Here is a 23,699-nt window from a genome sequence, read left to right as displayed (position 1 = left end):
GATGTAAGACCACTGAAAATTTCAGAATAGAGAGTTTGCACAAAAGCATGATTTTAACTGTCATTCAATGCTGACTTTTGGGGAGGGGAAGAACAAATGCATTTTAGTTACTGCACACAGGAGGTAACACTAAGTAATCTTAAATATATCCCAAAATAATAAACTCAAGGAGCAAAATAGGTTAACCTTTCCCTTATAGGTTCTTTCCGAGCCATTGTGGGTATCCATGCTATACTTCCAAAGTTATTCCCATAATGATGAAAGGAAGATTTTATTTTTTTTTAAGTGGCAATTTCTGTGTAGCTGCCTAGCTTCTGGGACCTGCAGCTCAAAAAGCTGTTGAAAATAATTGTTGATAAAGTCATGAGAAGTAGCAATACAGCAAAGGACAGAAAAATCCAAGATCCTCCCTATCTGCTTCAGGCCCTTTGGGGCTGTGGTCAGTTCTTGCCCTTCTCTGGGCTGACAAATGCCCCTTTTCATTTGCCTGGCCATGCCCTGTGCCCTTATTTTACAACAGTAGGCACACTCATCACCAAGTGCACGGTTTCATGTGAAACCACAGGAAATGGTAATTTCAGCTATTTTAAGCCTAAAAGTGGGCAGTATTTTATAGCTGGCTTGATTTCAAGAGACTATAGCAGGTAAAAAAAGCTTTTTAACTTTCAGGGCTGTACCATAAGCTAAAATATCATAAGCCACATGAAGAGCCCCAGATTTATGATTGACAATAATAATAATTCCCACATTTTTGGTAGCTAATTTGTGATTCAATAGTACCCAAATTGGGAACTAGTGACCTTGGCAAAAAAAAAAGTTTGTTAATTCAGTAAAGGCTACATTTCACATATTTTATTTGGCATTCTCCCATAAATTGCAGCAAATCAAAGGGCAAATCTGGAAGCAAAAGGAAGGCACTGACTCACTAGTTAATTGAAACTTTTCTCGAATTTAGCAGCTTGGTTCTGGGGCCCTCTAGCCAGAGATTTCTCGAAACTCAAAGCTGGAGGGGGCTTTAGAAGGCTGTAGGGTTTTTGCCAAAAGTTTGCACAGACGACTCTTCGTGAATCGGTGACTTCAGAGCTCGGATGGACGTTTGGAGCCCAAGGGGAGCTCCTACCTCTACACAGGCTTAACAAACCTGATCAAAACCTTCCTGCTTTTTAAAAATTTTGTAGCGCAAGGCTAAGGAAAGGGGACGAGGACAAGGGCAGTGCAGCAGAAAGGAAGGTGGTTCCAAGGAGATCGCCCACGGTGTTCGGCGTGGCGGTGTCCCAGGGCGGCAGCGCCCGGCCGGCTCCAGCCGGAGCTTCGGCTCCGCCGTGCCCGCAAAGCGCAGCCACGGGCAGCCGGCGCTGCTGCCGCTCCGGGCACGGCACGGCACGGCACGGCACGGCACGGCACGGCACGGCACGGCACGGCACGGCACGGCCCCCCAACCGGCCCGGCAGCTCCCAGCTCTGCCAGCGAGCCCCGGTGCTCCGGGACTGCCCCAGGACGGGCGCGGCGGGAGCCCCGCCCCGGCGGAGCGGGGCAGGGCTGGGCAGGGCAGGCTGTGCCTCCCCGGGGTGGGCTGAGACACCGGGAGTGACCGCCGGGGGGAAAGCGCCGCTGGCCCTGGGAGCGAGGCACAAAGAAACTTTGGAGACCTTCAGTGCCGTGCAGGGGTGAGTGATTCCAACTCTTCTGTTACAGGAAGGAGGATGCTGTGGGTGAGTTTTCATATTGTGAAGAGTGTAGTGTTAATTTTGCTTATTTTCACCAATGCAATCTCAGAAGTGTTGCTCAGATAGGAAACCTGTATTAATTTGCTAAGACTGATTTTCAATTTGTCATTATGAGGGGTCAGGTGAGATAGGAAAAGAAGAAATTGTTTCTGCCAAGCTGCAGCAGTGTCCCGGGTGCTCAGATGTGCTCCTTGTCACCTTGAGTGTGGTAGGAACAGGTGAGGAAAGAGGGTGTCAGTAGAGGCAGGTGGTAGGACTCCTGTCCCACTGGTTTTATGGAGCAATTTGTCTGTGGCAGAGTTTGGTCCAGTTCTGCTAGTTGAATATAGAGTTCCTGTTGGTCTCAGTTGGATGCTTTTGCTCCAAGTCCACTTGGGACTGGCTTAAAGGCCAGTACAACACTTGTTAGCACATGAGTAGCAGCTTCTGGGTGTAATGTATGTACTCTAAGTTTGGGGGGAGTGGGGAGAAGAGGCTTCCAGGTATTCTGAGACCACTTTTTAGATTTACATAGGCTGCTGCCTTCAGCTTTATAAACTTCTTTGTAGGTCTTACAGAATGAGGTAAGTTCCCACTTGTATTACAGTTCTGAGGATGACGCTCCAAAGTACAATACTAAGGTGTAAAAAGTGTGGGTTTGCTTCCTCTCAGTGGTGGGAACTGAGGCCTGACTGGGTAAGTGTTTGAACCTGGGATGCCACTGATTCATAACATACCAGGTTTGGACTCAGGCTCTTCCAAGAAGCCTCACACCTTAAATCCTAGTGCTCTCTTTCATCTTCTGTTTTCTTTGTGAAGATCCATTTAACCTAAATTACAGTAAGGTTTTTGAATTATCCTTTTGTCTGTGCTTGGTTGTATAAGGGCTGGCTTCGACAGGTGTTGCATGTTTAAAAGCAAGATACTACCTTTCTACAAAGATACTACCTTTCTACCTGTTCTGCATAAACAGGTGTTTATGCAGGTGTCTGCATAAACACCTGTTTTCTTGGCTTTTCTCTTAAAAATAAGGTGTCTGTAGTTCTGTGGTTAGGGTAATTAACTGCACTTCTGGGATTCTCTACTTGTTTGAAGCTTGGGAACTCAAATTGCTTAGCACTTCATGGACTCAAGTCCTTCCAATTAACTTGAAATACCAAACTTTGGATGTGTGGTTTTCAAATGGGGATTTGGCTTCTTAAGAGTCTTGATATCCTGAGATGTGTTGTTACTTTATTACTGCACAGAGAATTTTAAAACTCCCTTGATGCTTTTGTCCAAGGACCTTACCATGTAACACTGAGGCTGACTTTCTCTGAAACCAATGAAAATAATTCTGTTAACCTCAGTGGTAGCTGGCTTAGCTCTTCTGGCTTGTAAAAACACTCAAGAGGATTATCACTGTGGAGACCAATGGCATATTGTGGCTTTAAAAGTCTCATTTCAGACACAAAACTTTTTGGGTCTGCACACTGGGCACCACCCTAGATAAAAGTTGTTTGGGGTTTCCCATGGTGATGTTCTCTTGCAGTGAAGGTGAAGTTTGTTGCAGCAAAGGACTATTTGTTTGGAGGATTTTTAGTTCCTCAGTGAAGGAAGCAAGAAAAGTAGGTCCTTGTGTGTTTTCGTACCCAACCTTGAAATCACGCTAAAGAAGTTCTATTTTCATTAAGGTATCTCCCCCCTGCATTCAATTTTTTACCTTCTGGCCCTGAAAGTTTCACTGCTGTCTGAAACTCCTGATATCCACATGGGTCAACCTCATTGGAGAAAAAGCATGGAAGTATGACTTTTTCACCATCTTAGTAAAATGAATGAAATTGAACTTAATTGAAATTTGTCAGGAACATGAACAAAGGTGTGAGTGCTTTAGGGAGAGAGGTATAGAAAAAGTGTGAGGTGCATCTCAGAGATGATGAGGGTGATTCTGGCTGAAGGAAAAAAATTCACTGGACTCCACTTTCTCTGACTGGTGAACCTGTCTAGGCTTTGTCACCTGCAGGGCAGGAGCAGATGAATCTCACAGGTATTATGTGGTGGTGTGCAGCCAGGCTAAGGGTCTTTGCAAGAGGCTCATGGACATGAATCAGGGTCTTGTTAGCGAAATAATTTGAAGTAGTGCCATGCTCACGGCTGTTCCTCCATCCCTTGTTTGGTAAGCACTTCTTCAGTGCTCCTGAGGGATAGCCTGTGTCTGTCCCCAGTGCACTGCTGCTCTGCATGGCTCCAGCACAAGCACCACTGCCTCTGGTGCCCAGAGCTCTGGGTGCTGCTTCCTGCATGTGCCAGCAGCTGCCTCTGCCTTCAACGTTGCTGTGAATAGAAGTAAATGACTTATACAACTTGGGCTATTTCCAGCTAGGAAATAATACTTTTGTCTTCTGAGTGTAATCACCCAACATATGGTGTCTCCACAGGGCCTGGAGACCACCATCAGTCAGTGCTTTTTGAAGTATCAGTATTAAAAGGATGGGTCTAAAGCAGGTGTGTGAAGTGATGGGAATTAGTGGAAAGGTTTGTGTCTTTCTAGAAGCCAGTCTGCTCACTGGCAAGAAAGAAGATACTGGTCTGTACTGGGGGCTGACACCATGGCTTTGATGAAAAGTAGAAAAGGCTCTGATCTGGTGTAGTTTTCTCTCCCCAGTTGTTCAGGTAGACAAGCCTCTGCTCAGAAGGAAAAATGCACAGTAGGGCTGGCATAGCCTAACTGACTTCTAGTGACTTAAAAGCAACCAAACACAAAAGCCTTGGAGAACCTTTGTGTTTGAGGAGATATGTTATATAAATTGCAAATTTTAAAATAATAATTTTTGCTATGCTGGCATTTGATATTGCAGAATCTGTGTGATTGTATCTCACAATACCTTGCTGTTGGTGAACTTGGAAGCTAAGTGAGTTGGCTTCTATAAAACTGATGATGTGTTTAAAGATGAGCAGTATTTATGAGCTATATTTTTTTGGACTAAATCCATGTGTGGAGCACTGTTCCTTCCTTTGAAACTTGCAGCAGGCCAGCTTGTAAGTTGCAAGACTTTTACCCAAGATTTTTTGATGGATGGTGGTATTTAAACATCAAACCTCTTAGGTATGTACAGTAAAATGTGGCAGGAAACAGGTGTAACTGTAATGCTTTCTGTGAATCATCCCTAGTCTGAGACTGCCCTCTTTTGGAGGCCTTCAGTTGCTCTTTTTTTTCCTTTCCCGGACTGGGGGCTTGGTTTTCTTTTGGGAAAAAGCACCAGAAAGTTTCAAAATAATTCAAGATACTTGCTGCTATATTCACCCCAGGGTAGACAACTGTCTTCTAGGTGTTGGGTTTTTTTTTTCTTTTTTTTTTTTTCTCTTCCTTTAGAAACAAGGGAAATTAATGGAAGATTAGAAATAAATCAACCTTTCAAAGCATTTGTTTTGAATCTAGCAAGAATAGGGATCCAAGGAGCCACAGGGAAGTAGATGACCAAGCCTTGCTGAACTCTGGGAGGGGTTTCAATGTCATAGGATGTCAATGCTGTAGGAAATCTTGCTCTGTTTTAGAATGCACTGTCCTCAATCTTCTAGCTGATCATGTATGATGATTTTGAATTGCATTCTGCTTAAATGTTTCAAGTAACATCTTGTTAGTAATATGACCAGGGCAACAAGAAGGTATAAGGACTAAGAGTTTTCTTTAGCTAAAATAAAGCTGAAATATTTGTTTAAATTTAGCTAGGTTGACAAATTGGTCCAGACCTGTTTATCCAGCCTCATTCTGGTGTCTAAACCAAAACATATGTATTTTATTCATCTGTCAAGGTTTTATAAAAAGAATTTTCCCAGGTGATTTAACATGACACAAACTTGGTGTGCCTGTGAACACTCTGCTGTCCTGCTGTTAAAGCTGACTTGACAAATTTTGGTGAGTAGCTTATTATTTGTTTTAGGGAGAAGAAAAATTTGAATGTTTCTGCTGGCTTAGGAGCAAATCTATTTTACTTTACTATAACACTCCATTGAAGCCTGATTTTTTCCTAATTTCATGGGATATCCTGAAGTCAAAGGAGTGATTCTTGATGTTCTGATCCATGTTCCTGACCAAACCAACATGTCTTTGACATTGAGAGTAAACCAGCAGGCAGATGATAGACTTGTAGGAGGGATGCAATCCAGACAGGGCTGAAGGCAGCTCAAGGAGGCCACAACAGCTCCAATTAGTTTTACTTCACTTGTTTTCAGGGGCATCTTCTCAGAGTGAGCCTACCTGCTTTGAGGTTGAAGACTTCAAGGGGCCAAATTAGTTTTTTGGTTTGTCTGTGTTCACATTATTGGGCACTTCATAATAAAATCCTGGAAATTTGGGATTACCCCAGATCTTGTGTCTTTGCTGAACAAAGGTTCACTCAAGCCTTTAACTGTCACATATTCCCAATGGTGTTCTTCAGCTCACTGGATTGGTGTATGTTGTTGGTTTTGCTGCAGCAATTCCAATGTAGAAAACACTTTATCTTTTCCCAGGAGAAAAAGGAAATTTATTGATTAACACTTGTTGACTCACCAAGATCACAGCAGCCTTCAAAGTTATGCAGCTTTAAAAAGAGTGTTCTGAATGTATGTGTCTGTGAAGACTAACTTTTCAAGGGTGAATAAGTTCTGTCTTCTTCCTGTGCAATTAATAAATCCTCTGTCTATTAAGACAAGAAGATGTCTGATTTTTTTTTTTTTATCCCCACAAACAGATGTCTGAGAACATTCTCCCATTATGGTGGGAGTATGTTCCTTCTAGAGCCTGTAGGTGGTGGAAAATTATTTTGGCCTCAAACCTTAATTCAGAGGTGCTGAATAAGTAGCCACTCTAATAGCAGGAGTTTTAAGAGCATACTTCCCTAAGATGCTTTAAACTTTCAGCTATGGTGTAACAAATCCTCTAAGTTCAGTTGTCCTGAACCCTGGCTAACACCAAAATTGGAACAAGTGCTGTTCTGATTGGATACAATCTAGAATAGCTGCTGGAAAAATCAGCTTAGGCTTCAAATTTATGTGGGCTTCAGTTGCTTGTAGCCACCATGGTATTTCAGCATAGGAAATGGAAATAAGTAGTCAGCCAGTTTTTGGTAGCATTTAGCATATCTCACTGCATTTTGAAGACTAGGACAACTTGCAATGGTTTATATAGAGATATCTTGTGTTCTTCTGATGCTTCCAAATCTGGGGCTTGTGGCTTCTAACCAGTGAGCTCTCAGCACATTCCATATGAGACAAGTATTTAAACTTTTTCTCTTGTCTCCCCTTTCTTGCTGGAGAGGAAAATCATCAACACAGGAAGATCAGTGGAGTGTCTTTTAGCTCCCACTCCACTGATATGCTGGGGCTGGTAGAGTTGCATCAAAGAAGTTCTTTTTCCTCCAATGCCCTCTTCAGCTTGGAGACAAGGAGCAGAATAGAGAGTATAAGAATGCAGCAACCTAGCAGGGACAGCAGCTAGGAAAGGTTGCTCTGGGAGATACAGCAGATGACAATGTTGTGCCTAATTCCTTTTAGTAGTACAAGGACAACACATGGGTGCTTTTGACCTTCTGTAAGGCAATGCCCTTTCATTCTCCTGTATGATGAATGGTGATAGAAGACAGAGGTTTACAGGGTTGGAAGGTAGTTTAGATGGAGGGCAGACTCCTGTGAAACCACTGTACAGAATCACCCCCAGGGCTGTACAGAAGATTTCTGCTGTGATTTGAGACTGCAGGGTGCCCTGTTCAAGAGAGCAAGAGAGGGAGAGGCAGTGTCAGTGCAAAGACTGTTTTTCATAAAACCAGAAAAAGGCAGGTCAGGAGAGGGATTTGAGTGGGGCACAGCTACAGATTGTGTTGTGAGATAAAATGTAACACGTTGTTTCCTGCACAGCCCCTGGTATCTAATGGTGTGGTTTAGCTCTGGCTGCAGTCTGTCCCTCTATGAGGTATTCTGTCCTTTTCCTACATATTGTCAGGACTCTTACAAGAGCCTAATATCTCTGAAGTCTCTGTCAAATTGGGATTGGAACTAGACAGACATTTATTTTAAAAGGGAAAATAAAACCCAAAGCCTTTCTGTCAAGTGAGGCAAGAAGTACAGCAGAAATTGAATAATCTGCTTCTACTTCAAAGATGTAGTAAGATTATTTTTCTTAAAAACAGCTTTTAATTTTTTTTTTTAACCCAGTGACCTCTTTTGATGTCAGACTGCAGATAAAAAATAACCAAAAATCCTAAGGCAGTGTCTTTAACAATAATGTTTCACGCATGCTCCAAAAACACGCATGTGAAGAGTGGAAAGTGTTTAATTTTCTCCCTGTGGTCTCTGTCCCTGTGCATGAAAAAGTCAATCGCCAAAAGAGTAGCAGAGTCAATGACATTTTAATCCAATTGATCTGTGATCTAATTTACTTCTTGCTTACCTACTGTAATGACCCCAGTGTTTGTGTGTCTGGGGTCAGTGCTGGGGTAAAAGAGTATTTGCAGTGGCTGTTGGAGAGTGACATCCAGCTGGCTGTCTGCTTCCAGCCAAAAAGAATCCTACCTATGTTCCTCCTTTGCTCTCCCCAAATGAGGCATGAATCTGAATATGCCTCATTTCCTCAACTGCTAATTCTCAGGAAGTGAGTTGGGATTTTGGGATCTGAGGTATTTCCCTTTCTGTGAAATTTGATTGAAATCTGCTAGCTCAAATGGTATGAATCATTAGTAATTTTGAGATTGGAAAATACTAGCAGCAGAGGTGAACAGACTGAACAAAATATACCATGCTTTTTTAGAAACAAAGGAAAAAACTAGCAGAGCTCAGACATCCTCTTGTAAATGTTCTTTTTTTAGTTTTATCAGAAGTTGAGAAATTAAAGCTGCTTGACTCTGACATACATGCAAATACAGAACCAAGCTTGGAAATTTATGGGAAAGATGAAGCATCCTCTTTGCTCAGCCTCTGAAGCTGTTCCCCAAAAGGTGGCAGTCTCTGCTAGCAGGAGAGTGTCTCTCGCTGGCAGATGGATGCTTTTCCTTGAGGTTCATTCAGTTCAGTGTTCTGCCCTGGCTAGGTTTTTTCCCTTCCCCTCCTCCCTCCATAACCTTTATCTTTCAAACGAGACCAGCAGCCTGTATATTTGACAAATATTTGTCTAGCACTGTAAATGCACACAGACTTAAAAATGACCTTTGAGTTAAACCAGAGCAGATTCCCACACGAAAAGGAATTAGTTATAGTTAGGTTTTTTTCCCTAAGATGTGTAAACAAAAATTATTAGAATGCATGCTATGAATGCTTCATCTCTGCATCTGTGGCTGGGCTTCCACAGCTTTTTTAAAATGTCATCACAGCTACAACCATTCCCTAAAAGCCATGCCAAAGGCCTGGACCTGTACTCTTCAGTTATAAGGAAAGGTTCCTGGTTTATGCAGTGTTCACTTAGCTTGGGGTGAAACCTGAAGGATTGAAGCTGTCCCTGTGGTGTAATTCAGACCCTGTGCAATGGGACTCTTTGCTTGCTGATGGTTTTCTAGTGGAGCTGTATTTATTTGTCAGCCTGGACTCTACTTCTCCACAAACACAAGTGTTGTTCCTGAACCACTGCTGGGTCTGACAGCAGCAACAAGCCTCTGGATCTTCCTGCGAGATCCAGCCAGTGGTCATTATGGGACAAGGGGGATGCATTTCATCCTCTGATGTTTCCACTTGCTTATACATGTGACTGAAGAGCTCAGAGAACCTATGGAATGGAATGGAAAAAGTCTGCAGAAACAGATAATTCTGTCCTTCCATTTGGGGACAGAAACCCAAACTTACCTCTTGGGACACTCAAAGGCATGTGCTGGTTATTCCTTAAAAACATGTGGAAAAACAGACTTTCCAGAATGGATCTTTTGCACTTAGAAGCGTGACATTATATTTTAGGCCCTTTGTAATGTAGAGTTAAACTAACAGAGTTAGTTAACTAGAGTTAACTAGTGTATTCTAGAGACAATTTCACTGGGACTGAGCTTTCTACTGTGCAGGCACTCTAAAGTAGCTTTGTCTTTACAACACAACAATTTTTATGCCACTTTGATTGGACTAAAAGGATCTTCATAATAGTAAGAATAATAATAGCATGGTACCATTAGAAATTGGATTTAACTAATCTGTTTATATCATTGGGCCTGCTCTCAAATTTTCTTCTTTTCTTTAAAAAAGAAGTTGCTTGGTTAAAAAAATCTGACTCAGCCTCACTAAAAAATTATATGACTTGGAATGAAAACCTGGAATTACTGGAATTTTTTTGGGGCAGAGAGAATTTGGGAGTGTGGTACTAGTTTGTATTTAAGAATGTGTTTATTTGTTTGCCAGACCCTGTGGAAGTGATCAGTGTAAAACCCAGCTTGCCTCACTACTGATCTTTGGGAAGGGCTTTTGGTTTCACTGTTGCCTGCTTTAAGGCTTCACAAAATGGAATAAGTATTCAAAAGCCATCAGCACAGAAAATGTCTAAGGGCATCTGATCCACATCGGGGAAGGTAGGTCAGAGCTAGAAAAGATTCAGATCACACAGACAGTAATTGTCAAAGGCATCTAACAACTTCTGTACAGCAAATAGGCTTGGGGCTTCCTTTCTTGGGAAAGAAGCTACTGAGAAAGGATGGACAAGAGTATTTTGATGTCACAAAGAAAGAGAAGATGAAAAGAAATTTTCTTGCTGCTGCTTATAATCAGAGACCCAGAGAATGTGAAAAATTTTAGTGGGTTTGGGATTTAAAGCAAGGGGACGTGGTTTGTAACATCATCTGAGCAGCTGCGCAGAGGGTAGAGGTACAAGAACTTCACATAAGTTCAGGAGTGTGGGATTAAGGAGTGTCACAGGAGACCTGTGAATTCTGCTGATCCTGGCAGAGTGAGGAGCTGCCACATGCTTGCATTAGTCTTGCTTTTTTCCCCCCATTATCTGGTATTTGCCAGTGTCAGAAACAGATTACCCAGGTTATAGAGACTGATGTGGCCAAAAGATGGACTCATCTAGTGCGTGTGTCAGTGATTTTTAAACACTTCAATAACTAAATTTCATGTGGATAAGAATCAGCTTGAAAGTCACATCTTTCAAGATTCTTTTTTTATTTAGGCAATCATGACTTCTAAGTAACTTTTCTCCTTTCAAAGAAATATTTCACAGATGTAGAAGGAAATTGGATGATCTAGATTATTTCACAATTGATGTAGAATTTCCTTCTATATTTTTTACCTTTTACCCTCTTGCCTTGGCACACTGCAGTTTCTCACTAGGGGGCAGATTCTGGGAGATTCTAATTTTTACAGAAAGTTTCTAATTTCTACAGAAAGTTTCCTGGAGGCATTTGGCATGGAAAGAAAAACCCTCAGTTTTTTTCTATTAGAGGTGTTTTCTTATGATTTTTTTTTTTTGTACTTTTTCATTTGTTTGTTTGCAGGTTTTTTTGGTTTTGGTGTTTTTTTGTGTTGGTTTATTTTTTGGGTTTTTGTAGCAGGACCTGTTGTTTTTCTCTCTCTCTCTTTTTTTTTTTTTTTTTTTTTTTTTTTAAGTGATCACATTCTGGAGCATTTAATTTGTTCATATCTGGATTACACCAAAAACAAGACAAAAAAAAATAAACCTACATAGAAAACCTCCAAACCAGTAGCTTGTTCCTCCCCTGTGGACAGAAGTACTATGACCACATTGGCCCTGCACATGTTGCATAGATGCTTAAATGCAGACAAGCTGCCACTGTCATTAAAATAATTCATAAAAGTGTTTCAGTTAAAGATTTTCAAAACTCTCATTGTCCTTCTTTCCTCAGTTACATTTCTGGGAATTTCTGTCAGCTGCCATTGGGAGATCCATTGAAACACTGGAAACCTACTTGGTTAGATGCTATCTAAAATTGTTGGGGGATAGAATAGTCAATAATATTTGTTGCGAAGATTTTTTGTGTAAGTTGGGTGAAAATGGGCCTTCTTAAAACAATAAATAGTCTAACAGCAAACTAGCCCAGGCATAAGTAATAATACATTAATAAACTTATGTAAGTATAACCTTTTGTTGTTGTTGTTATATTTTTATAATCTACTAGGGAATAAATTTCCTAATCAGATAAGGAAAGGAATGAATGTTAAGTGCACATGTCTTTAAAATAGACCTGGAGTCTAGTTTCTTTGGATCTCTGTTGCAAAGATGTTCGGATCAAAGCTTATTTCTTTAATGACAAATAAATTGCATTAAGCACAATTATATGCCTTTCATGAAGATTCAAAGACAGAGCTTGTCAGCCATGCAAATATTTTGGCATATGCATTACAGGTTTTTTCTGGGCTGGGCAACCTCTAATTTAATTTAAGAAATGAGTGGGGGAGAATCATATTTATAATAATAAAATCTGTTTCAGAAGAAAAGGATAGGAGCCTGTTTACTGCCTTCAGTGGGCTTCAGATCAGAAACAAAGTTATCACAGTTATCTCTAATGCCCTTAAAATTATTGTCATAAACTTCCTTTTCTTCTCTTTGGTATCCACATGGAAGATCTTGTAATCTCTGCTAATTTTGAGGCAACAGTTTCCCTGACTTTATTAGAGGCTTTCCAGAACTGTGTTAATGAAACAATGATACATGACAGGTTGGGTGTTATGGTCTAATAATGATCTGCCTCGGAGGTTAATGGCATTTGGCTCGCAGCCCCCGAGTAATAGGCCGTGTGTGCACTCAGTGCCCAGGTGTAGCGTTATTAATTCACTTTGCTTTACTCCAGGCCCCACATGCATCATCAAAATATTTGGCCCTTCCTTCTTCAGCTCCAGAGGAGCCTGATGTTCAAGGAGAATAGCAAGATTTTGCCAAATGAGAGCAATGCATCTCAAAACAGAAATGGGATGAGAGGAGCCTTTCCCCTGCTCCTCTCCAGGCTGCAGCCTCCTGCCTTGCCTGCTGCCCCTCTGCCTTGCCTGCTGCCCCTCTGCCTTGCCTGCTGCCCCTCTCCCTTGCCTGCTGCCCCTCTCCCTTGCCTGCTGCCCCTCTGCCTTGCCTGCTGCCCCTCTCCCTTGCCTGGTTCCTTCTCCCTTGCCCAGTGCAAGGCTGGAGCTGGTGCTTTGCTGTCCTCTCCCCCTGCCCCACTCTGGTGGGGAGGTGGTAGCCTAGACTGTGCCACTTCTGCTACATGACCAGGAGAGCTCAGCTTTGATGATTAAACCTCAAGGATCAAGGAGCTGAAAGACCATGGGAAGCAGGTGACAGCAGCCTGCTCCTAGGGCTTGGAGGCTTTACAAGCAAACTAGCTTCAGCCATAGGGTGGGAATGTATAGGGTAGAGGCAGAAGCAGAATAGCACAAGATGGCATGAAGCAGGACATGTTCCCAGTAACACTGGTGTGATTGTGGTGGTGCATGGCTGCATGTACGGAGGCAGGGTGCATTCACAAATGTTACATTTTTTGGTTCTTATGTGACTATTGTTACTGCTAAGAGAGGTTGCAGCCTGTGAATACTGAGTAATGTGGATGTGTAATTAGCTCAAACCTGGAAGAGAGGGAGGAGGCATTTTGTTTAGCTAAGGTATGCTCCCTCTGGAAGAGAAAGCAGCCCAGAGGCTCAAGAAAAAAAATTATATAAAATTTCCCTAGGTTAAAATTCAAACCCTCTCCCAAATCCTGCTATAGTAGAAACAAGGAAACTGAAACACCTACTTATTGCATTAAAACAGCCAGACAGTCCTGGGGGTATGAAATAGAGCACTGAGTGCATGTGCTGCTGAGTGGGAATGACGCAGACACTGCTCTTCAATGAGACACCACTGCCTGCACTCCTGATTTTCTGGGCTTTTTAAGGAACCCAAGCACTGCTCTGCCAGTAGAAAAGGGCCAAGAAGAACAAATCCCCATCTCATTCTCACCTGATGAATTTTGCTTGTCGGTTAACAGGCCTGGGAGCCCAAACACTCTTTTCAGATAATGCAGTTGTTATCACATGGAATATGAGGAGAATGAGTATTTCTGTACTTCAGTTGCTTAACTAGGAATGACTTCCAGGGTGACAAGTCTCCACTGTTCACAGGAAAGGGCAAACAATAATGCTGTGTATTGTGTCTGATGTTTGTCTAGCAGTGATTTCTTCTTGTGCTATGATTTTTGGTTTATTAGTGATTAAAATGGGAGCTTTTTTTTAGCAGACATATAACTAGATTTTGTGATGATGTTGTCCAATGATTAAAAATAGCCTCGTACGTGGGAGGAGAAACTATGAGTTTACAGTGAAGAACAAATCCTTTAAATGCTATCCAGGAAAGGATAGGCAACTGATTTGGAGTGAAGAATATTAAAATATCACCACTGTTGTATAATATGTCCTTTCCCAATACTTTCTCCTAAAACTTCAGTTCCTGAAAAGAGTAAAGATGCTGCTCCTGTGAGGCTGCTGCTGCTCTGTTTTCCAGATGCACTGATGTCTGAAAGGGTGTCTCTAGCTGAGACTGATGTCTGCAGGCGGACTGCGTGGGAGACCAGGTGTGCCGTGGGATGGAGGGGCTCAGGAAGCCCGAGTGCTATTTCTGGCTCTGCCAAGGTTCTGGCGCATGACCTGGGGAAAGGCACTCAGCCTCTCCCTGCCTGTGTTTCCTTTCCTGTTTATATAGCCTGCACACCCTTCAGGGAGAGTCTTCCCCAACTGCTTTTGATATTGAAAGTCTACTTTTCCTCATCTCTGAAGGAGGGCTATCGCTATGTCTATTAAGGGCTATGGCCATAATATATGATAATGGATAATTTAAGAGATATGGAGGTCCTTCATGATCCTATTCAGGGATTTGCCTGTGAACAATGAACAAATTTACTCTTTCCTGTGAATAATAGATGGTTCACTCTCTCATGACTCTTCTTTCCCCAGCTAAATTGCCTCAAAGTTCCAGAATATTATTAATATAGTAGCCATTGCATATTTTTTTTCAAAGTCAGAGTGAACTTGAGAAGGCAAGATGCCGAAACAATCATTTATTGCATATAGGTCCCTCTTAATTATTAGAGTACTTTATGAAATATACCTGTCTTATGGAGTAGTGACAACACTTTATGTGCCAGTTGTAATAATCCAGAAAAGAGTGCTGTATTAGGGGAAGATACATCACCAGCAGCCCGAGATAGGTGGGGCAGCTGCACTTCCAGGCCTAACCTGCAGCAAGGCTAACAATGTATTCCCAGGCATTAGTAAAGGCTGCACGCTGCTCCCTTTCCCTGCTGAGTAGGGCAGAGGTCCTCTGCTGAGGGGGAGAAGGTATATGTATTTTTGGCCCTGCTCTCCAGTAGCTGACTCCCTTGTATTCTAGAGATAACCCTGGCTTCTAGGCTGGTTCATCTCCTCACCAGCTGGTTCAGATCAGGCTTTCTTGCACTCGCATGCTCCCCTGCACACCTGCACTCACTCCATGGGTCCGTAACACTCCAGCCCAGGCTCTGAGTCTGGTAGATGCACTCAGATCCCTGTACACATGCATGTACATAATGAATAGAAGCCCTTGCCCAGCATAAAAATTAGAAATTAATTTGATAAGAAGTCAGAGTCGGTGCAGCCAGACAAGTATACCAAAGAGCAAGCTGGTTACATGTGACCAATCTTTTATATTCCTTTGTCTCCCTATTTTCCCCACAGCTCTTCATTTGAAATCACCTAAATCCATTCATTTCTCCATCTCTGGTGCCTTTTCTAACACTCTATAGAAAGTTTTCTGCAATCCCAAATTGCTCTGCCCCTGTATTCCACAATGTGTCCCATACCCCTGGGCAGCAACTCCCCTCCATCCAAAAGGCATTCTGATGTTGATCCATCTTGATGAGTTTCATACCTGGACACTGGGTCTGAAGCCCTGCTGGGACAGTCCCAGAAGGGGTCTAGGTAGAGTCTCTTTTTCTTAATTTGGGTTCAGCCCTAGTGCCTCCATATTCCTGTGGGATTGTGGAGATCAGGCTGTGGTGAGCTCATGGATCCTGTGACTAGCCAGGGCTGGGTATTATTTGAGCTTCCCCTCTTGCCACCATCTCTCTATGCTTGTTTGGGTATGTGCAAAGGAATTTTTATCACATGACCCAATACTCCTGATGTTTTCAACTTCTTAAACAGCTACAGGGAAAAAATGTGAGTAAGCAGGAAAACCCAAATCTGTGGCTGTTTAATTCATGGCTACCCAATGTGCCTAGTGCCTGAGAAACACATGTATCACCTCTGTCAAAACTATATAGTGAAACCATGGCAAACCAGCATAACTACTTTTCTGTATTAGCAGTTCTGCTCTTGCTCACTAATTTTTTTTTTAACATCATTCTTCAAAACAAAAGTACAAAACCATAATTAGTACTCAGAGCAGATACAGCAACTTCAAAAACAGAAATCAAGCAATAAACCCCGGGGCAACATAACCACATCTTGTTTGTCACTAGTATGTTATAGAGGCTGCAATGATATACGGAAGTGTATGGCTTCATGTGGAGATGAGATAGGAGGCATTTATGAAGGTTAACACAATTTCTGCACAAAAATTGAAGGGCTTTATCTGAGGATGATGGTAACAAACTCCCAGGTTTGTCCTTGTGGTGAGTTAGGTTGCATATCCTGCTAGTTATTTGTCAGACTGTTTTCTGTAGCAAGGTGAAAGCTGTAGATTCCCTCTTTCACTTCTGTATCACCTAGTTATCAAATTCTTCTACAAGCTACCAACCTCCTTGTTGGCCTGGGCAAAAGTCAGACCTAATAACAACTTTGCTTTTTCACCCTCAGTTTTTGCAGAGATGGCTTCTTTTCCAAATAAAAAACTGAGCTGGAGGAAAGACTCACAATTTGTTTCTTTCTCTTCCATGTGATGGTGGGCAGTGGTTGCCTGTTTAGTACAGAGCAGCCTTTTATGGAGACATGCTTGCTTCAATGTGAGCAGCCTGAGCTGAGGGCTGTGCCTGGGCAGAGCTCATGCAAAAGCTTGGTGTGGACATACAAAAGGATCAGTTGACTGCCAGCCAGAATCTGATAATGACAGTCAGTATCTTGGGTCTTGTCTGTGCCAAAAAAAACCCCAAAACAACCCAAAACTAGAAAAAACTCCACACAGCCTTAACTGTTCCAAAGGATTGTATTTTACCCAGCTCACAAATGCAGTTGAACTGGTAGTGGTGGTATTTGGTATTAGGGTGTCTTTCCATTCATTCCTGTATATGAAACCATGAACGAATACTGGTGGAAGACACCCAGATGAAGCTTGGTGCATGTCCATGTAGCAATGATCTCAAACAAATGCAGTCACACAGTCACAGTGACTGCCTGGTCACTAGGGAAGACTCTGTGTGCTGACACTAGGCACAAGGTACCTACAAAGCCTTTGGGTGAAAACCCCCCAGACACAGTCATTCCCCTGCCCCTTTGGTGGGAAAGGGGCTGGCTGTGCTTGGGCAGGGAGTGTAAATCCAGCTCTGCCCCATCAAGGAGGTCTGAGAAAGGAAGGAGTGGAGATGAGGATGAGATTAAAATGTGTTACTTGGGGAGTAATGTAAATTACGATCACAAAATTCCTTCTTGAAACATAAACTGGACGACAAAAACTATTTTAATAACAAGGCTTTGAGGCACAAGGGAAAGGAGGAATAGGGTAAATGACTCCATTGTTTTGTAAAAAACCCCAACAAACCCAAACCCCCCAACTTGTACTTTTTGAGTGATGTTATTTTCCAAGTGCAAACATGTAAGGGAGTTGTTAAAGCAAATCTGTGAGGTGCTCTGTGCCAGAAGCCTTCTGTTCTCTTCCTGAATGGGAATTAGTTATATTGTTCTGAGTGTTTTTAGAGGAATACTACAATGTTTGCCCTTAGAGAACTTGTTATCTATGATAATCAGGGTAAAGCAACAGCACTTCAAAGTGAAGATAAAGATACAGATAAAGATATTTTTCCACCTGTGACCCTATTATCCCACTCTATATTTCTTATTCTCTATTTTGACCAGGTTGCTTCTAATTGCTTTTCCACTCTTCTGATAAAATAATTGATAGGTTTAGTTGAGGTTTCAGAGCTGAAAACTGATGTCTAGCACTTTTTTCTTTTCTTTTTTTTTCCCACGAGAATGTCTTGCTTTGTGGTTGCTTGAGGAAGTTGACTTCAGCAATTTAAAATGTAGTCATGGCTTATTTAGAAAGAGACACTGGCTGTTAACTCAAAAATATATGTCTAAATGCGCCAACAGGTGCAAGAGCTGCTAATCACATGATGGCTACAGGAAACGTATTAACCATAGTGTTTGGGTTAAAGACGGGTCATGCTGATAATTAAATACAGAAGGTAATTTTTTGGCCATATTTTTTCTTCCTCCCCTTTCTGTTCTATGTTTCTATGTTCTAGAGCTAATATGAAAGGTTGTGACACTGATTAAAATCAGAGACAGTCATAGCTGTAGTAGGAACAGAAATAGAGATGTGAGGTTAAGCAGATGTCAGCATCACAATGAAATTCTGTGCTCTTTCAGGTCACAGATTTTCAAGTACTTTCTATGTATTACAAAAATGAAGCTCTTGAAAGAAAGAGTTTCACAATATTTTCATATTGTGAAAAATATGAAGTTAGAGGTCTTATGTAAAGCACCATTTGGGTTTGGTTTCTAGGGCTAGGACTTTTCTTTCTCATTGTAAGGAGAGAGCACACACACAGAAAAATCTTTGGGGTTGATGACAGTATTAATATGGAGACGCCCTCTTCTATACAACCCAGTCTATCAGGTCTGCAGTCTGGAGCTGTAAGTTCATATAGCCTATGCCAAAGCTCTGTATCAGCTGAGTAAAATTTGTTAGCTTTCTGCATTACAGATTTCTGTAGGCAGGGGAAACATGGAGATTCATCCTTAGCTGTGATCCAAAGCATTTCACACATTTTGATACTGTTGTGCTTGCTGCTTGAATGTTCAAAGTGCAGGTTACCATTTTACTCTTACTTTTCCTCCCCTAGTCATTACTTTAAGATTATATAAATTGCCCCAAAGCGGTTGGTGCCATCCTGCCACTCTACCTAATTTGGAATCATTAAAACATGTTTGTGCAGCACGTAGCTACATCTGGTACTTAGAGCTGCAACATTTCTGTTTGAAGTCTACTTCCTAAGGATGTTTAGGGAAAAATCCCAGCAGCATTCTCCAGTACCTATTCTTTCCAGGACAGGAAGAACATCTGCCTGCCTATAGCAAAGGCAGTGCTCTCAGAGGATAGGCCAACCAAGCCTGTGTAGCAGGGATAGTCTTCCAGAAACAAACAAGGTGATATAGGGGATTCTGTCCTACAAAAGGAAAAGAATAAGCGAATTGTCTCGTTAGAAGGCTTAGTGTGCTCTTCTTCCCTCCTCCCCAGCAGAAAAAGATAATGTGAGGAGTAAGATTTTTATTTTCCAAGATGCCTTCTGACATGGTGAGGTGAATTCTTCCCTGTCTGGCCTCTGCCAGTGTATCCTTGACCTCGGGACTGAAATCTGCAGTTGTAGTCCAATGCCTTGCTTCATTAGTCAGCTTGTGCTGCTGTCCACACTTTGAAGCTGTACAGGAGATAGAAGTTGCTAGGAGTTTCCCTTAAGATCATAACTGTCCCATTTCTTTCAGTATTATGGTGGAAAATTGATCATGAGGTAAAATTAGTAAGAAAATATGTAATCTAGACCTAGTGACAAATGTGTAGATTTTTGTGCTTCTGCTTGAGGCTTCTTACTTGCAAGGTGGGAGTACGTGAACCTCACTTCTCTAATGCAACAAAAATCTTGAGTCCTTTCACTATAGACCACTTCTCTTGGTATAAAATCCCATGCAAAATAATGCTGCAGTGTGCAACTAACCTCTGTTCATCCACTAGCTGCTCTTCCTCTTTAAACTGCCAGGTGTTGGTAAGCAGCGATGACCCAATTATTAAGGGGTTGAGTTCAGCTTGTTCTGCTACAAATTTCTTCTCAGGCTTCAACATATTAGTCTGTTTGGCTTTAGAGCACATCCTGCTTGACTAGCAGGAGAGTTTATAAGATATGGATGATATGAGAAACTCCTGCCTTGTAGTCAAGTAGTCTCTGGTTCTTCCTACCTGTTTTGTCACCCACTGACACCTCAGGAACTCATCTGTGTCTTGGATAACCCAACTCTTTATTATACAACTGCTTCCTCAAGATTAAAATTTTTATTACTGTTTTTGTAAGCAATCACTCTTATTCTCGTAATTATTCCTTCCTTATGTTGCCTAAATGTTCACATTTGCATGAGCTTGATTTGCTTCCTTGATTATTTTTGAGATTTCAGTGTATTTAACCATTTTTCCAATGTGATATTTGTGGTTTTTACCTAAAGTGAAAAACATGTCTAAGGTTTCATCTATCACAGGATATTCTGAGTTGTGAGGGATTCACAAGGATCATCGAGTCCACATCTTAAGTTTAAGTGAGTTGCCTGTAAGGGGATCAAAACCACAACCTGGTGTTGTTAGCACCATGCTCTAACCATTTGTGTCTTCTGAATGTTCCTTGGAGATTAGAGCAGCATGTTTGCTTCTCTGGATTCTCCATACTTTGTGTGTCTGCTTGAAGCTGCAAAGCACCACCCACTCCTGGTTCATATATTCTAATTGTGTAGCTTTAGATGAAACTGTAGAGAGAAGTGGGCAGAAGGGTGGCTTAATACTATTGCAGCTTATTCAGCTGTGGTCTCATTTCCATTACCATACATGACTGGAGAAAGTATTCTGAAAGGCTCTGCAGTTTAGAAAAGGCTAAAATAAACAGCATTTTGTGCTAAATATTACATAAGTGATGGTGGGGGTTTTGGTTTTGTTTTTGGTTTTTGTTTGGATTTTTGTTTGTTTATTTGAGTTTTTGTTTGGTTTGGGGTTTTTTTTTGTTTTTTGGTTTTTTTTTTTTTTTTTTTTTTTTTTTTTTTTTTTTTTTGTTAGTGGAAAGCAAGGGTGGAAGCAGAGTTATTGGAATATTATGTCATGAGAAATGGGGCTGATCCAGGAAACTGAGAGGTGAAGAAAATTATTTGCATTGCAAAAGGTGCACAGTTCTCTCCTGCTCAGCACAGTGTTGAATAAAGCCACAACAGATGCTGAAAGAAGGAAGCCACCTTTTTTTAGTTAGTGACAAGTCTTGAAAGGAGCAAAAAGACTTAATTTTGTTTGCATTTCAGCATTGCTTTTTGCTCCTATGTCAGCTTTAAAATAGCAGTCTGCTGTTGCTCATCTTGTGTAGCCTCATCTCTTCTGTGCCTGAGTGAGGAAACCTTACATCCCAGAGATACAAAGTTCTTTTTGATAGCTTGAGGGAGGCTTTGAGGCTGACTATACCAAAAACCACTAATCTGTGGCAATTACACTGCGCCTTTCAAGGCAGCTTTACCAAAAGACCTGTTGATATAAGATATGGAAATTACAGAGCATGTATATGTCACTTGCAGTGGGCTGAACTAGAGCCTTTAGTTTCTAAATACTTGTCCATGTGTGAGGATTCACAGGAAGCCTGTGCAGAGCTGTTATTGTTGAGTCAAAGCCTGGGCTGTTTTCCTGGAAGCGCTTGAATAGCCTGTTGATGTCTTTGAGTGTCTATTCCGGTCACTTCAGTACAGACCTCCATCAAGTGCAGTACTTGGTATGAACTTCTGGAGTTTGCATGAAGGTTGCCTATTAGAAATCCAGGATTCAATTTAGATGAAGAAGAGATTGAATTTTCCATGTGGGATTGGAGCTAATTGCACCCCAGTGATTTAGCAGATCTCAGCCCTCCTTTACACCGGCTGTGTTCTCTTTATCTCTCTCCTCCTCTGTCTCAGTTTGTCATTCCTGACCACCTCACCAAGAAACTGAGCGCTGAAAAGCATTTAATGAATATACAGCTTTTGTACTTCTTCTATTCTTCCCACCTTGGTTCTTCCCACCAGTGGTATTAATCTTTCTTCTTGAGAAAAGGAAGCCCTTGGAGAGTTGGGGTGGGCAAAAATGCAGCCGTGGTTCAGTCTGCTGCTGCACCGTGTGTTTGGAGATTTGTACAGCTCTCTGCCTGCCACGACTGCAGCACCGTGGAGGTAGAGCAGAGGTTAAACACCAGAACCCCTGTTGTGCTTTTGCCTGCTGAACACAGTGCTGAGGTCCCTGCTGTTCCTTGCTAACAGAGGCACTGTGCTAATACAAAAAAGTCAATATGAACAGTGAAGGGCAGATAATGTATTTGGCGTCCTGGAAAAGGGAAGATATTTTGTTACATGGTGCACAATACAACTTGGTTAAGCAACATATGTGAGCCAAGAGGCACGGGACAGGTGATCTTTTAGGTGTGTGAGATGTGCCAATGAGCCTGAATGTGGCCATCTGCATAGGCATGAATCAAGTTCACCCGGTTCACTGAAGGTGAATCAGGATTGAGACACGAATACAAAAAGCAACAGATATATTGTAAGATACTTAACCAAAGCACAAGAAATATTTGAACATTGCTATGGTCCTGTTGACACAAGAAAATGCCTTTGTGCTCTACTAAATCCATGCTATTCTGTAATTAGAGGCAGAATTGAAAGCCATAGATTTACAAGATCAGTATCTGATGTTCTTGGTCCTGTTGAGCTGCTATTTTATTGGCATTGCCCAGTAAAATATTTATCTTCTGGGGAAAAAAAGAGTTATTTCTTGTGTAAAATACTGAACTTCCTTGAGATGGGCTCCGTGTTTGGAAATCACTAGATAGGTAAAGAGACGGAACACTCTGAAATACCTGATTTAAAAAGAGGTTACACAAGTAGACTGTAAACTGGAATCTGGGTGTGCTTCTCACATTCACACTTATTTAGTGCTTAAATCAATAGAAGTCACGTAGGTATTCATCTGTGTCCTGTAGATAGGCACAAGCAAAACAGCTTGAGAAGTATTTTTCCTGTTCCACACTGACAACTGCATGTGAGAGAAGACTTTAACAGTGTGCTCTTCAAGTTCATGGCCTTTAAATGCTTGCTGTGAATATCAAAGGTAGGACAGCAGTTGTATACTTTGTAATGAGAATTATTACCTAGAACACTTCTCAACTCTAAATACTTTATCTTATTCAATAACAACCAATGGTTATTTTCACTTTACTCTCTGAAAAGCTAAAGCAAAGACAGGCTCTATAATTTCCTCTCTGAGGCTGCCTTGGAGCTACATGTTGGTGTAAGGGATAAATTTCATTCTTGGAAGCAGAAGTCTGCATTAATACATTTTATATTTCAGCTTATATTTCAGCTGCGGATTAAATAAAATTAAAAATCACTTGAATGCTACTTTGGCCGGAACTGAATAACTCTTTGTTCAATTTTTCCATTTATGACAAAACAGATAGGATTACTAATGAAGTTTCCACAATTGTTTGGCAACACTTACAAAAGATATTGCATATGAAGACATTCTAGGATCAGTAGGCAAAGAAGAATGGCTAGACTAATTTAAGTAGTTTATAGGGTTGAAACACCTTATAAGGTATGAGAATCTCCAATGGGAAAAGGAGTGAAGGAGGTTATTCTTGGGCATACTCACTTCCCATTCCTAGCAAATCATGGTTAAAAATCTGTCAATTCAAGCTTGAAAAGTCTGGAATATAACCAAAAACACAGGAGGTGAATACTTCAACTTTGCAAAAAATCCTTTACTCAAGAGAGGAAGCTCATGGTCATACTTAATAAGAAAGAATACAATTTTAAAATGTGGCTAGTAAGTCTCAACTCTGCATTTTTCACAGAATATATAGGAAAGAATTGATTTGGAGTAGGAAAGAGGTAAAATAATTGCCCTGGCAATAATTTTACATCTTTTTGTCCCCCAGTAGCAAGTTATGTAGATGACCCAATGAATAAAAACAAAGATGGTTTATGTAGACACCGCGGTACCTCTGTGAATTCAAGACAGGCAAGCCTTTGGCTTGAGTGAGTGATGTTTGAACCTGGTGAAGGATCACTTTTGATGAAGAAGGGCTCATGTTCAGCAAAGATGGGAAGAACTTGGACAGAAACCTGCCT

The sequence above is a fragment of the Lonchura striata genome, chromosome 3 (genome assembly GCF_046129695.1).
Source record: "Lonchura striata isolate bLonStr1 chromosome 3, bLonStr1.mat, whole genome shotgun sequence".
Classification (NCBI taxonomy): Eukaryota; Metazoa; Chordata; class Aves; order Passeriformes; family Estrildidae; genus Lonchura; species Lonchura striata.
This window is presented reverse-complemented; position numbering follows the sequence as displayed.